This window comes from Diplotaxodon limnothrissa, linkage group LG18 (assembly GCF_057381915.1).
Source record: "Diplotaxodon limnothrissa isolate DT_005_m linkage group LG18, D_limnothrissa_male_GT1.1, whole genome shotgun sequence".
Lineage (NCBI taxonomy): Eukaryota > Metazoa > Chordata > Actinopteri > Cichliformes > Cichlidae > Diplotaxodon > Diplotaxodon limnothrissa.
The window spans coordinates 32,994,463-33,007,647 of record NC_140613.1 but is presented as its reverse complement, the minus strand read 5'-3'; the positions used below and the strand labels follow the sequence as shown (position 1 = coordinate 33,007,647).

General features: G+C 46.8%; 1 pseudogene; it reads right to left on the bottom strand.

Moving 5' to 3' along the window:
* Positions 1-3,998: 3,998 nt before the first annotated feature.
* LOC146614012 (uncharacterized) lies at positions 3,999-11,425 on the bottom strand (annotated as a pseudogene).
* Positions 11,426-13,185: the final 1,760 nt, after the last annotated feature.

Genomic DNA, 13,185 nt, shown 5'->3' with positions numbered 1-13,185 from the left:
CGCCTTTTGCAATCTTTGGTGATATGACCTTTTCTTAAAACATCCAAAGCAGAGCCGGTTTTCATGGATGAATGCCCTTTTATCTTCAACACTCTTAGCTGTAAAGATGGGACACTTTGAGATTCCATGAGTTTCACTTTTACAAACAGAACAAGGTGATTTTGGTTTACTAATGTTTGTGTCTTGTTTCTCCTGAGCGGAACTCTTTGGTTGCATGTTTGTGTTGAAGACTTTGGCTCTCTTTGGGATTCGATCATCTACAGGTTTGAAATTCATCAACAGTGGAGAAGCTATCGGGTTGCAAGCTATCCGTGCTTCTCTACTCAGGAAGTCTGAAGCATGCAAGATTTGGATAGGTGCCACATTCGTCAAGTTCATCTACAACAATTCGACTCCACTTGCGCACGATCCATTCTGGCAGTTTTTTTGAGCAATTTGTGATTTTCTTCACAATCGTTTAGGATAGCTAGTCCTTTGACGTGTGGGATTGCTTCAGAGCATCCTTTGAGGAAATCAGCAAACTCTCGTAGCGCTAGTGGGTCATTTGCACTGATTTTCGGCCATCTCATGAGTTTATCACGAAATGCTTTCTGTATAATGAATGGGTTCCCATATCTGTCCTCTAAGACCTGCCATGCTCCCTTGTATGCATTTTCTGAATCTTGGTAAAAGAAACCTTCTACCGCTTAGCGTGCTTCTCCTGCGAGATAATTTTTCAGATAAAACATCTTCTCGCTTGCTGGAAGGGGTTTTCGGTCAATCAGATTAATGAATGACATTTTCCAATCGGTGAACTGCAAAGGGTCCCCACTGAATGTGGCAGGCTCAGGAACTGGCAAGCGATTCATACTTAATGAGCTAGCGATTGCTTGTGCTAAGCTGACAGACTCCTGGGTCGTTGTCATTTCTGGAATTGCTTGGTGGGGTTGGAATGATGCGGCATTTGGATTCAGCTGAGGTTCAATTTGCCTTCTGTAGCAAGCAGAGCTAATTTTACTATCAATTTCCCCGTTGTGGTTCTCAAACCCTTCAAGGCTGTTGTACGCCTTCACGCGAGCTATTGCTATAGCAACTTCTTTGTCTGCTTGTAACTGCTGTAGTTTTGCTCTTTCTTGTTCCAACTGTTGTTGCATTTCCACCTCTTTTAGTTTAATTTCTGACAACATTTTTGCCTCTTTGAGTTTCCATTCACTTTCTAACTTGTGAAGATGTGCTTGCTGTGCTTGAATTTCTTCCATAGCCTTTGATTGCTCCAGCTTGGCAGCAAGCTCTGCTTCTGCATCTACTCTACTGTTGCGGGTACAGGATGAGCCAGAGTGACGGCTCAATTGCTCTGACAACTCTATAGAGCTTGCAGTTTCTGTCATGCTGTTGCCAAAAACAGACCCATATTCGTTCTTGCTTAACACTTCTCTTACTCTTTCTTTCTCAAGATGGTTATTATATTCCTCATGAACAGTCTTTAGACGGTCACTTATGAGGTTACATACCTCCTTTGTTAGCGTAACACAGGCGTCCATTTTGTTGACAATGTCAGGTGTGGTGTTACTGTTACGCAGGATAGGTTCATACTGTGAACTTACAGCGTCGTGCTTTGCTTCAATGTTTTGCTGCAGTTTATTAAGGTTTTCTGCTGAGCAGAGGGATTTTAGTTTTGTTCTAGTTTCCCTTGCTACGAGCTTCCAAGAGTTATAAGTCTTGTTGAATGATTTTTCACGCTTTCTGATATCGTGCTTTTGCATCTCTAGGCCTTTCTCTGTTAATTTTCTCTCACGTGAGCTAGATTTGCATGGTGCGTTTATAGGGTTGTCTGTTTCTTCTTCTGATGAGCTGGATTCACATGGTGCGTTTGTGGGGTTGTCTGTTTGCTCTTCCGGTAGTGACATTTTGTTTCTGTAGCTGCCTTAAGTCGATTGTAGCTTTGATTGCCTTACTGCTTGACTATACTTTAAAGCTGTAGTTAATCTTTACCACAGAGTAACGCTATGTCAAACATTTACTGATTATGGACATTCAAAAGGTATGTTTAGTGTAAGACAGCAACAACAAATGTTCATAAATTAGCTAATGAGCTTCACCTTTTAAACCTTTTCATAAACAGACATCCTGTGAATTATTATTCCACAAAAAACACATTTCGCTCACCAAGAAACATTAACCAGATTCAGGAATATTATGTGTTGGCAGTCCATGAATTAATTTGGCCTCGTAACATTATTTAAAGAGTTTCTAGTTATGCATTAAGCTTGTGCATGTGTGTAAGCAGTCCCGTGTTTCTTCTTGGTAGTCAATGTCTCTTTTAGTATCTGGAGTCTTGAGCTTTAGTATGCTGTTCTTTCTAACCTTGCGAGTGGAATCAGCTGGCTGGTAACAGGTTGGTAGCTGGATCTCTGATGAAATGGTGTCAGGATCTCTGCAGGGATGGCAGGTCTCTTGCAGTCAAGGAGTTTTCACTGTAGCTGCCCACTTGGAATTACCACTCGTGACGCAGAGAGCTTCGACTGATGCAACTTTATTCTCTCCTCTTTAAACCACCGACAATATGGCACCGTGAAAACTATAAAGATGCACAAACAAATACCATTAAACATTCAAGTAGAAAGTGCAGAAATGTTCGCATTTTACTATAGAAAATTATTTTGATTAACCCAAATAGTGATATTGACATAAATCAATAGTTTTTAAACTATTTATGTTACAGCATTTAATAAAATGAATTAACAACAACCTTTGTGTCTTAAATACATAAACAATCGTTTGCAATCATTAACCAACCTCTTTCTGCTTCCAAGGGTGCTAATCATGCTGAATCAGCTAGCCAACCTCCTCCATGCGCATCTCTTAGCCAGTCTTTCCACACCACAAACAAATGACATGCATACACAATAAAAAACGAATTCAACCACATTGAGTAAACTTTCAAAGTTATAGCATGTGACAGATAAATAAAACACATAGTTTTGCATGAGTACCCTCAAAAACAAACGCTTTTACTCACTCTGAAGCAACGTGTTTGCGTCGCCTCACCGAGAACAGAACAGGAAGTCTGACACAATAAAAGAGGAAGTGCTAAGGTACTCTTCAAAATAAAAGTGCAAAGTAAAGTGGCTTTGCCGGCATTTACAGATTGTATAGATAGATTGTACAGTAAGCTTCTTTTTAAAGAAATTATTCTGTCAATGAAAAAATGCTGGCACTGGTGTGAGCTCTATAACATCTATAACAACAGGCGGGTGTGACTAAAGTGCTTGACCTGCCCTGCTTTGTCATCTCTGGGTTCCATATTTCTTTGTCGTCGCTGGCCACCAGCCAAGCCTCATGTCTTGGAGGCTTCGGACACTGAGGCCACCTGAGGTTTCCTCTCTTCCCCGCGTTCCAGTTTGGTTTCACATCTTCCTCTGGCCACCCTGGCCAACATTTGTAAAAGTCTGTCCACCATCAGCAGCAAAGCAAAGCATGCCAAGATCGGTCTAGAATGTTAAGTATTCTTCTATTATGTTTACTAATTCACTGCTGAATAAGTCAGTCATCAAAGGCATCTGTTCCTAAAAGAATTGACAATATGAATTGGAATATGTCACAACTTGTCACGGTCTGGCTGGCAGACCGTGGGGGATGTTGGAGAAAGGACCCAAATGCTGGACTTAGTGGAATGAGCAGTGGGTTTATTTACAGTGAGGTAAATGTACACCACACATTAAATCTCCAAAAATGCTCCCTCGACTCCCGTGACGTGTCTTCTCCTAAGTGCTGGTATTTCGTGCTCTCGGCCCCTGTGCCTTCGCACACCCCGTGTGTCTTGCAGTCCTGTGTTCCGCTGTCCTCCTGAGGAAAAACAACAGACAGCCGTTATGGCACCAACTCCAGCAGGCATACACTGAACAGCACTTTAAACACTGACATGGAGTCTAACTCAACGATTCTGCACCGGAGGAAGCTCCATCGCACTGTTAAGTAGCTCCCCCGACGAGCCTGATCAGAAGCAGGTGTGTGAGAAGCTAGGCGTGACCGGCAGCCGGCAGGGCCACGCCCATCAGGGCCACGCCCATCAGGCCTGCAGGTGGTTGTCCTTCATCCTTCAGCCACACCTGCAGACACCCACACACACACACACACACCAGCATGGAACACAAGAGCACAGTGCAGCAAACATACATCCAATACAACAATAACAATAACAATGGTCCACACTGTTCAAGGACCCCGAGTCCCCGGAACCGTGTCCGTGACACAACTGATTAGGTTTGATTTCATCTAGGTGTGTTTTGATTATTTGGACTGTGTGTGAAAACCATAAACTAAAAAAAAATGATAACTTGTCAGTAGAGGAGGGGAATCAAAGTGAAATTGAATTGGTTTTACACACAACCTCTAGAAAACAGGAAGTGCTTTTACCCCCCTCCTGGCAGACCCTCTCATATATGCCAGCTATGGTTGTTAATAGCTATCATGTCAAACCTGCTACATGAGGCTTTTCAGGAGAAAAGGTTACAGTGCTGTGGATTTATGAAAGAGAAAAGACCTAAAAGTGTTTTAATATTTGATGGTTTTGACAGGACATAAGGAGCTGCAGGCAGCATCTGATAATCTTTCTGTCTCTGGCTCAGGAATGAGCCTTGAGGGTTGTTCTGAAGCCCACCTGCTCTGCTTACACATTAATGCTCCTATAATAACAACAACAACAACAACTAAACCCAAAAACAAAACCAGCAATTAAATGCCAATCCACACAAAACAATTAAACCAAAAAGAAGGCCATATCTCAGAAGTAAATGGTTGCGTCTTATTTTGAAGCCTGCGCTGTCACGGTCGATAGCAGGGTCTCAAGTGCAGACCAGGGGTCCGTTCTTCGTACTTCGCTTACTACATCCAAGATCAAATCATCGCGCTAATAATAATAATAATAATAATAATAATAATAGATTGGATTTATATAGCGCTTTTCAAGGCACCCAAAGCGCTTTACAATGCCACTATTCATTCACTCTCACATTCACACACACTGGTGGAAGCAGCTACGGTTGTAGCCACAGCTTCCCTGGGGCAGACTGACAGAAGCGAGGCTGCCATATCGCGCCATCGGCCACTCTGGCCAACACCAGTAGGCGGTAGGGTACATTTATTATATTATATTACATTATATATATTATATTATATTACATTATATCCTCTTTCACATTAGAGCCACAACAGGACCCACTAGAACATGGGAACAAGTAAAAGTGAAATATAAGAACATTCTACAGAATGGTAATATTTATCACTTATATTGCTTTTCGTCTCTTGGAAAGAGACCCTGGAATAATCTGTTTGTTCATAACAGCAACCAAGAAAAGGGCAGAGCAAAAAAAGACAGGTGGTGGTCCTGCACCCCCTCGTCAACAAGTTGGTTAAGTGAATAATACCCTCACGGGAAAATCGATATCTCTCTATGAGCACACTGTCGCGCTGAGCTAAAGGATCCTGTCTATCCCGCAATATATACGCTGGATTCTGAAAACTCTCCTTATCAATCTTGCACCTTCTGCAATGGGTGGCTCGCGTACAAACGGAGAGGACATGGCTGCGACAGACTTCCCAAATCCCCCTTCGCTTTTATAGCCGTGGTCTCTCATCTTGAATACATGAAGTAATTTACTATTACTACTGTGAAATATGAATTACATCTGAAATAATCACATACATGAAATAGAATGTTAATAGTACATTTCCCTTTTTTTAGGAAATGACCTGTATGTATCTGTATGAAATCAATAAAAGGATCAAGTGCTGCATTATCTTTAGTTACATTGATAATAGAGAAGGGAGCCGGAGATCGACAGTGCATCACTGTAGGGTTGCACAATTGGCTCAACAGGCTGCCAAGATCACTACAGGATGTGCCAGTGGAGAGTGCTAATAATTATCACAAGTCTGAGAAGTGGGTACAGATCTCTTTTTCATTCAACAAATCCACAAAAACCCACAAAATAAATATCAAAAGATATAAATTATCCTTAAAACCTTAATCAGGAATCTAGTTCCTTCTGTGTGAAGAAATGACCTGTATACCTATATTTTAATGATAAAATAAAGTGTCTCCTGCCATTTTGATTCACATTTTGGTTTACCTTATCTCGTATGTCTGTGAAGGTTCTCAGTCATCCAGGTCATTGTAGTTTAAGGAGCTTGGAAAGAAAAGCGTCTGGACTTCTTTAAGTTGCTTGAAGACATTTCACCTCTCATCCGAGAAGCTTCTTCAGTTCTAAGGTCAAATGGTGACAATCAGACAGCAGCTAGGGAGGATAAGAAAGACAGACGCAACAACATTGTCGTCCCCTATCAATGTTGACCAGAGAGTGCAAAAATATACATTTTTGCACTCTCTGGTCAACTGACTCAGTGACTCAAATGACTCAAGAAACCTGATTCAGTAAAAAGAATCGAATTTATGATCACTACCACTGTGAGCAACAGCAGACGTGTGCACTGTGGTCACGCCAGCATTGAATCCATCCAAGTTACATGGTTTATTAAAATAATCAAATTACAGCATTTACATTTATGTTAGACTACTTTTAATTAACTGCTTTAGCCCACTTACAATGAAAATTTAAAAAAAAAAATCTTGTTCCTGACCTGTGTAGTATGTTAACACTATTGGAAGTAAAAAATAACTTTAACTCCAATTTTGAAAACAAGAATTTCTTTTTCTTTTTTTTATAAAGCTCTGACTTGCATTATGAGTCTGAGTCTGTGGTCTGGGAGAGAGTCCTGTAACTCTGTCTGCAATTAATTATATAGTTACTTCTTCAAAAAAGTAACTGAGTTATGCAAACAACAAAGTTTTTTGCAGCTGTTTACCTAAAAATGCAGCCAAGGCGTTTTTTTAAATAAACATTTCAAACTATTTACAGAACAATCAGCTGTTCTGCATCAAATCTGATGCCACACATTATTTGTGTAACTCCAAAAAATTTTTTCTGTCCACTATGAGATAAAGGAGAACAACAGCCTGATACCTGCAGGCCTGACAACAGGAGATGTATCACTGCTGTAACACCTGTACCATTCAGCAGTCGCCTCATTGTTCTGACACACACAACAAAACTATTGACTACACTACACACTAACTACACACTAACTACACAAGATTTGCACTAAATGTTGAAAATCTCTCACATCTCAAAACACCGCCGTCACTCCTAAACCTTCCCCCCTTCCTAAACAACTAAATGCCATGTTGCCATATCATTTTTTGATTGGTCCACATGATACATTTTGTTTTAATTTCAAATCAAGTTCGATTTTTTTTTTGTACGCAACGCAGATTTTCTGTGCGTAGAGACTGTGCCAGCAGTGCACAATTGTGCACACGTGCAGCTTAGAGGGAACATCGTCCCCTATGTAGCCGGTGTATCAGAGAAACTCAGGAGAGTTTTTTCCAAGCTCGACATCTCAGTGCATTTCAGACCCAGGAACAATGCCTGAACAATTGGAATCTGGACTGGACCAATTGTGTACTAACGGAGAAACACACAAAATCATTGAAGAGAACATGACGTCCTTATTTTAAGAAGCTGAATGAACTGCTTACTCCCCAATCTGCCCCAGCAGGGGACTGATTACCTGTCCTAGCAGTTTTTTGTTCAGCATATGAGCTGTGCAGGGATCACATCGTACATCACTGTGAGCAGAGGCTGTAGTGTCTCTTCAGCATGAGAGTATCAAACCTCATTATGCAGCAACTTTCTACATGTTCCTGTAAATATTACTCGTGTAGGCCCTCTTTAGAGCACAGCAACCATGTAGGTTCCCACCCTTGGTGTTGCTTTGGATCCTCAGAATTGATGTGTTGGATGAAACCATCATATCATGACTCTTTCACTGCAATGGGAAACAAAAAAGGTTAAAGATCTCAATAGAAGACTCTTCCCATGAACATTCCCTACTGCCAATATGTCACGGTCTGGCTGGCAGACCGTGGGGATGTGGGGAAAGGAGGACCCAAAACGCAGACTCTGCGATGCAAACAGTGCTCTTTATTTACAGTGGAAAGCTGTAAACACAATAACTCCCCGTTGCTCCCTCGAACCCCGTGCGCGTGCTTCCCTCCGATATCTGTGCTCGTGCTCCCCGCTGTTGTGTTTCCGCACCCCCGTGCGTGCTGCCTCTCCGGACCACTCCTCCTCCTGTAGGGAAACCAGAGACGCAGCCGTCAACACTAACCAGCACATATACGCACAGCACAGACCTACGCTAACACACACTGACTTGGTAAGATAACTCAATGATCCCGCGTCGGTGGGAGCTCCAAGACTCTCCTAAGTAGCTCCCCCGACGAGCCCTGATCAGCGGCAGGTGTGTGGCTTCGGGTGTGGCCAGTCCCTCCGCAGGGCCACACCCCTCAGGCCTGCAGGTGGCCGAGCTCCATCCTCCAGGCACACCCGCAGACATACACACCCATACCTCGCCTAAACATATGAGTGGGACACAGACTAACACAGCACAGAGAAACACACATGTACACGCACAGAGAAGGAGAAACGACACCAAAAATACATAATAATAATAATAATAATAATAATAATAATAATAATAATACGCAGGTCCATGACTGCCCAGGGATCCTGGGTCGCCCAGTCCCAGGACCCTGACAGTACCCCCCCTCTAAGGGTCGGCTCCCGACGACCCAAAAACACAAACCAAAAACAGTACAACCAACCCAGGGCGGGCGGCGGGAGGTCCAGGACGGAGGGCAGAACCAAAACAAGCAAAAACCCCCAAAGAAAACAACCCCCCCCCCCCCAAGGTCACAGTCCCAGAGTCCGACCGCGCATCCCGCAGCGGAGCAACAAAAAGAAAAAACGCCACAAAACAGTCTCAGGCGGCCCATCAACATAACAAAAGAGTTCAGGGGGCCTACCTCGAGCCCAACGGCGGCGACGTAGCAGCTCCGGCGGACGGCCCCGGGTCCGGCAGCAGCAGCAAAACAGTTCAGGGGGCCTGCCACGGGTCCGGTGGCAGCGGAACGGTTCTGGCGGCCTGCCACGGGTCCGGTGGCGGCGGCGCTGCTCCGGTGAGCAACAGCGAGGCGTGGCACCAGGCCCATGACGCGCCGATCGCTGACGTGGACGCACCGGACGTAGATGGCGAGGAGGCCGCGCTAGACGTGGAGGTCCCTCCGGTCCGCTGATCTCCGGCTGCTGGCAGCGAGAGCTCCTCCTCGGCTGCTGGCAGCGAGAGCTCCTCCTCGGCTGCTGGCAGCGAGAGCTCCTCCTCGGCTGCTGGCAGCGAGAGCTCCTCCTCGGCTGCTGGCAGCGAGAGCTCCTCCTCGGCTGCTGGCAGCGAGAGCTCCTCCTCGGCTGCTGGCAGCGAGAGCTCCTCCTCGGCTGCTGGCAGCGAGAGCTCCTCCTCGGCTGCTGGCAGCGAGAGCTCCTCCTCGGCTGCTGGCAGCGAGAGCTCCTCCTCGGCTGCTGGCAGCGAGAGCTCCTCCTCGGCTGCTGGCAGCGAGAGCTCCTCCTCGGCTGCTGGCAGCGAGAGCTCCTCCTCGGCTGCTGGCAGCGAGAGCTCCTCCTCGGCTGCTGGCAGCGAGAGCTCCTCCTCGGCTGCTGGCAGCGAGAGCTCCTCCTCGGCTGCTGGCAGCGAGAGCTCCTCCTCGGCTGCTGGCAGCGAGAGCTCCTCCTCGGCTGCTGGCAGCGAGAGCTCCTCCTCGGCTGCTGGCAGCGAGAGCTCCTCCTCGGCTGCTGGCAGCGAGAGCTCCTCCTCGGCTGCTGGCAGCGAGAGCTCCTCCTCGGCTGCTGGCAGCGCGAGCTCCTCCTCGGCTGCTGGCAGCGCGAGCTCCTCCTCGGCTGCTGGCAGCGCGAGCTCCTCCTCGGCTGCTGGCAGCGCGAGCTCCTCCTCGGCTGCTGGCAGCGCGAGCTCCTCCTCGGCTGCTGGCAGCGCGAGCTCCTCCTCGGCTGCTGGCAGCGCGAGCTCCTCCTCGGCTGCTGGCAGCGCCGGTTGTTCCTTCCGCTCGCCGAGCTCCTCTGCTGGTGGTTCGCTGAGCTGCTCCGGCTCGCTGAGCTGCTCCGGCTCCGGCTCGAGCGCGAGCTTCTCCGGCTCGCCGGGCTTCTCGGCTGGCAGCGCGAGCTCCTCCCGTTCGCTGAGCACCCACCGGGGCCCGCAGAGCTCCCACTCGGGCAAGGCAGGTGCGGGTGGTGAGGTAGCGGCCAGTGAAGCAGACGGCTGAGGGGCGACTGCAGGCGGATGAGTCGACGGCTGCGCTTCAGCCACAGATGGATGATCCGGAGGCGACGATGGTGTGGCAGCCACTCCCGGTAGACTGGACAGCGATGCAGGGACAGATGGGTGAAATGATGGCAGAGGTGGTCCGGCCGGCATATCGACCTCCAACTGAGGATGAAGGTGAGAGGCTGACAGGACTGAAGACTGAGCCACCAGCTGGGCAGCAGGCTGAGGTGAGGGTGAGATGGCTACTATGAAGGGTGGAGAGGATGAAAATGTTACAGCTGGCCCAACAAATTCCAGGGGTCCAGAGGCAACTGAGACCTCCAGTTCGGTCTCTGGGGAAGCCCTGGGGAGAACCTCCGTCTCCATGCGGCCAGACTGAGCCAAAAAGTCATTTGGGTCTGTATGCTCGGAGCTCCCTAGCTCCCAGCTTACAGTCTCAGAGGGAATATTTGCTGGGTCTTTGGAGGTACAGCAAACAGTTTCTATTTTTATGTTTACAGAAAGGGAATTTATAACACCGGCAGAGTCCATTTTACTCACTGTGGCATCCAGAGCCGCTGGTCCTGAGTCTTCGACCAGCACAGGAGTGAGTGTGGATGTGGTTGAACGCTGTTTGCGAGGACGCCTTCTCCTCCGTGAAGGCGGGGCCGGGTGTATGGAAACAGTCTTCTGCTGTTCATCTGGGTTGTGATTTTCAATGACATGATTAATAGACAAACGAGTCGGGTTTACTCACTGCGGTGATGAGCGCTGTCGGTCCGTTGCCAGCTGACCGGGCTGAAACCGCAGGAGTAGGTTGAGGCGTAATGGGATGGCGGTGGAGAGTGCGGCATGCCTTCTGTAATGGCGGATCAAACGATTGTGCCGCGAGCACCGACGGGAAAGCCCTCCGCCGACGTGTGAAAAACCAAGCGGCAAGAGTCTCTAGGAGAGCAGCCGAACTGTCCGTGCTAGGACCACCCAAGCCAAATAGTTCGAAACTCGAGCTCTCCCTTAAACTAGCGACCAGGTGCCTAAGTTTGTGAATGTCCAGAATGTTCGTGGTGAAGGTAGTGGATGAGAGGTAATTGTCAAAGAACACTACCTGTATATGTCTCTTGGATGGGTCTACAGCCTGGATTACGCTCCGGCAGTAATCCCATAGCTGCGTGAGCGATCTCTCCTCCGTGGCAACTCCTGAGTTTGCTGGGTCCATGGTGGGTGGCGGGATCATTCTGTCACGGTCTGGCTGGCAGACCGTGGGGATGTGGGGAAAGGAGGACCCAAAACGCAGACTCTGCGATGCAAACAGTGCTCTTTATTTACAGTGGAAAGCTGTAAACACAATAACTCCCCGTTGCTCCCTCGAACCCCGTGCGCGTGCTTCCCTCCGATATCTGTGCTCGTGCTCCCCGCTGTTGTGTTTCCGCACCCCCGTGCGTGCTGCCTCTCCGGACCACTCCTCCTCCTGTAGGGAAACCAGAGACGCAGCCGTCAACACTAACCAGCACATATACGCACAGCACAGACCTACGCTAACACACACTGACTTGGTAAGATAACTCAATGATCCCGCGTCGGTGGGAGCTCCAAGACTCTCCTAAGTAGCTCCCCCGACGAGCCCTGATCAGCGGCAGGTGTGTGGCTTCGGGTGTGGCCAGTCCCTCCGCAGGGCCACACCCCTCAGGCCTGCAGGTGGCCGAGCTCCATCCTCCAGGCACACCCGCAGACATACACACCCATACCTCGCCTAAACATATGAGTGGGACACAGACTAACACAGCACAGAGAAACACACATATGTACACGCACAGAGAAGGAGAAACGACACCAAAAATACATAATAATAATACGCAGGTCCATGACTGCCCAGGGATCCTGGGTCGCCCAGTCCCAGGACCCTGACACAATATCTGCTTTGGAAAAAACAGGAGAGACACTGTTTAATGTCACTTTTCAAAATAATTTCCAATTCTTGTTTTATAATATTTAACTTTCCAAATATCCATTTCCTACAATGCTCTTAAGGAAGTAACATGTTTATTTATAAAATAATAAGGAGACTAGGAAACCTATACCTCCAATACTACCTTGGCATAATTTCTTAGCATAACAAAGGCTTCTCATTTTATCAGTCCTGTAATTTGTTTTATCATTCCACTATGGATTCTAGTTTTCAGGCACATTTGCACAATTTGACACCAAATTGCATTTGTTCAAATACATATGACATCAGCACCGGTTTCCAGCTTACAAGATCAGATTGCATTTAACAGAATGCGCTACAGTGGAGGGGAAAACAAACAAACAAACAGACATGATGGACAGTGGCAGACCATGATGTCATGATTTGGCTGACTCCTGCCCAGACAGAGACGAGAACATTACTGCAGATTTTACACAAAGTGTGAGACCAATAAGAACTGTATTTGAGGTCTTATAACACACTTTTGAAACAGCAAGTAATAAAACTATAGCTTTAAGCCCTCTACTGCATTACCCATCACCCAAGCTGTTATGCTGGACTGGAGTGTATGAACTGTGAAATATGAATGGCCACTGCTTTCCAAAACACCTGCTGGTCTAACCGTCTGTCTCAGCTACTCTACGCCTTCTTATAGGCCTCATTCACTGTTCATCTTCTGTTGTAGCCATCCTTTACTTAGCTCACAATTTGAAAATGCAGCATTTCAGAAGTTTCTAATTGGATTTCATTTATGTCAGAATTAACATAACATATAGTATTAATTCCAGGATGTAACCATATCAATACCCAATTCTTTTTTTCTTTTCTTTTTTTGCCGGTCCTGTTTGGTTCTTTAGCCATCAGAATTGTTGTCTGAGGGCCAAGAACGATGACCAATGGATTTACTTTACCAAGTGGATCATCACAGCCGTATTGGTCTATTTGAGGTGAAGAGTGACAGTGAGAGAAGGGACTTAAAAAAAGAAAACAATCACCACAATCACCTGTTTCGAGAAAAAAAGAGAGAA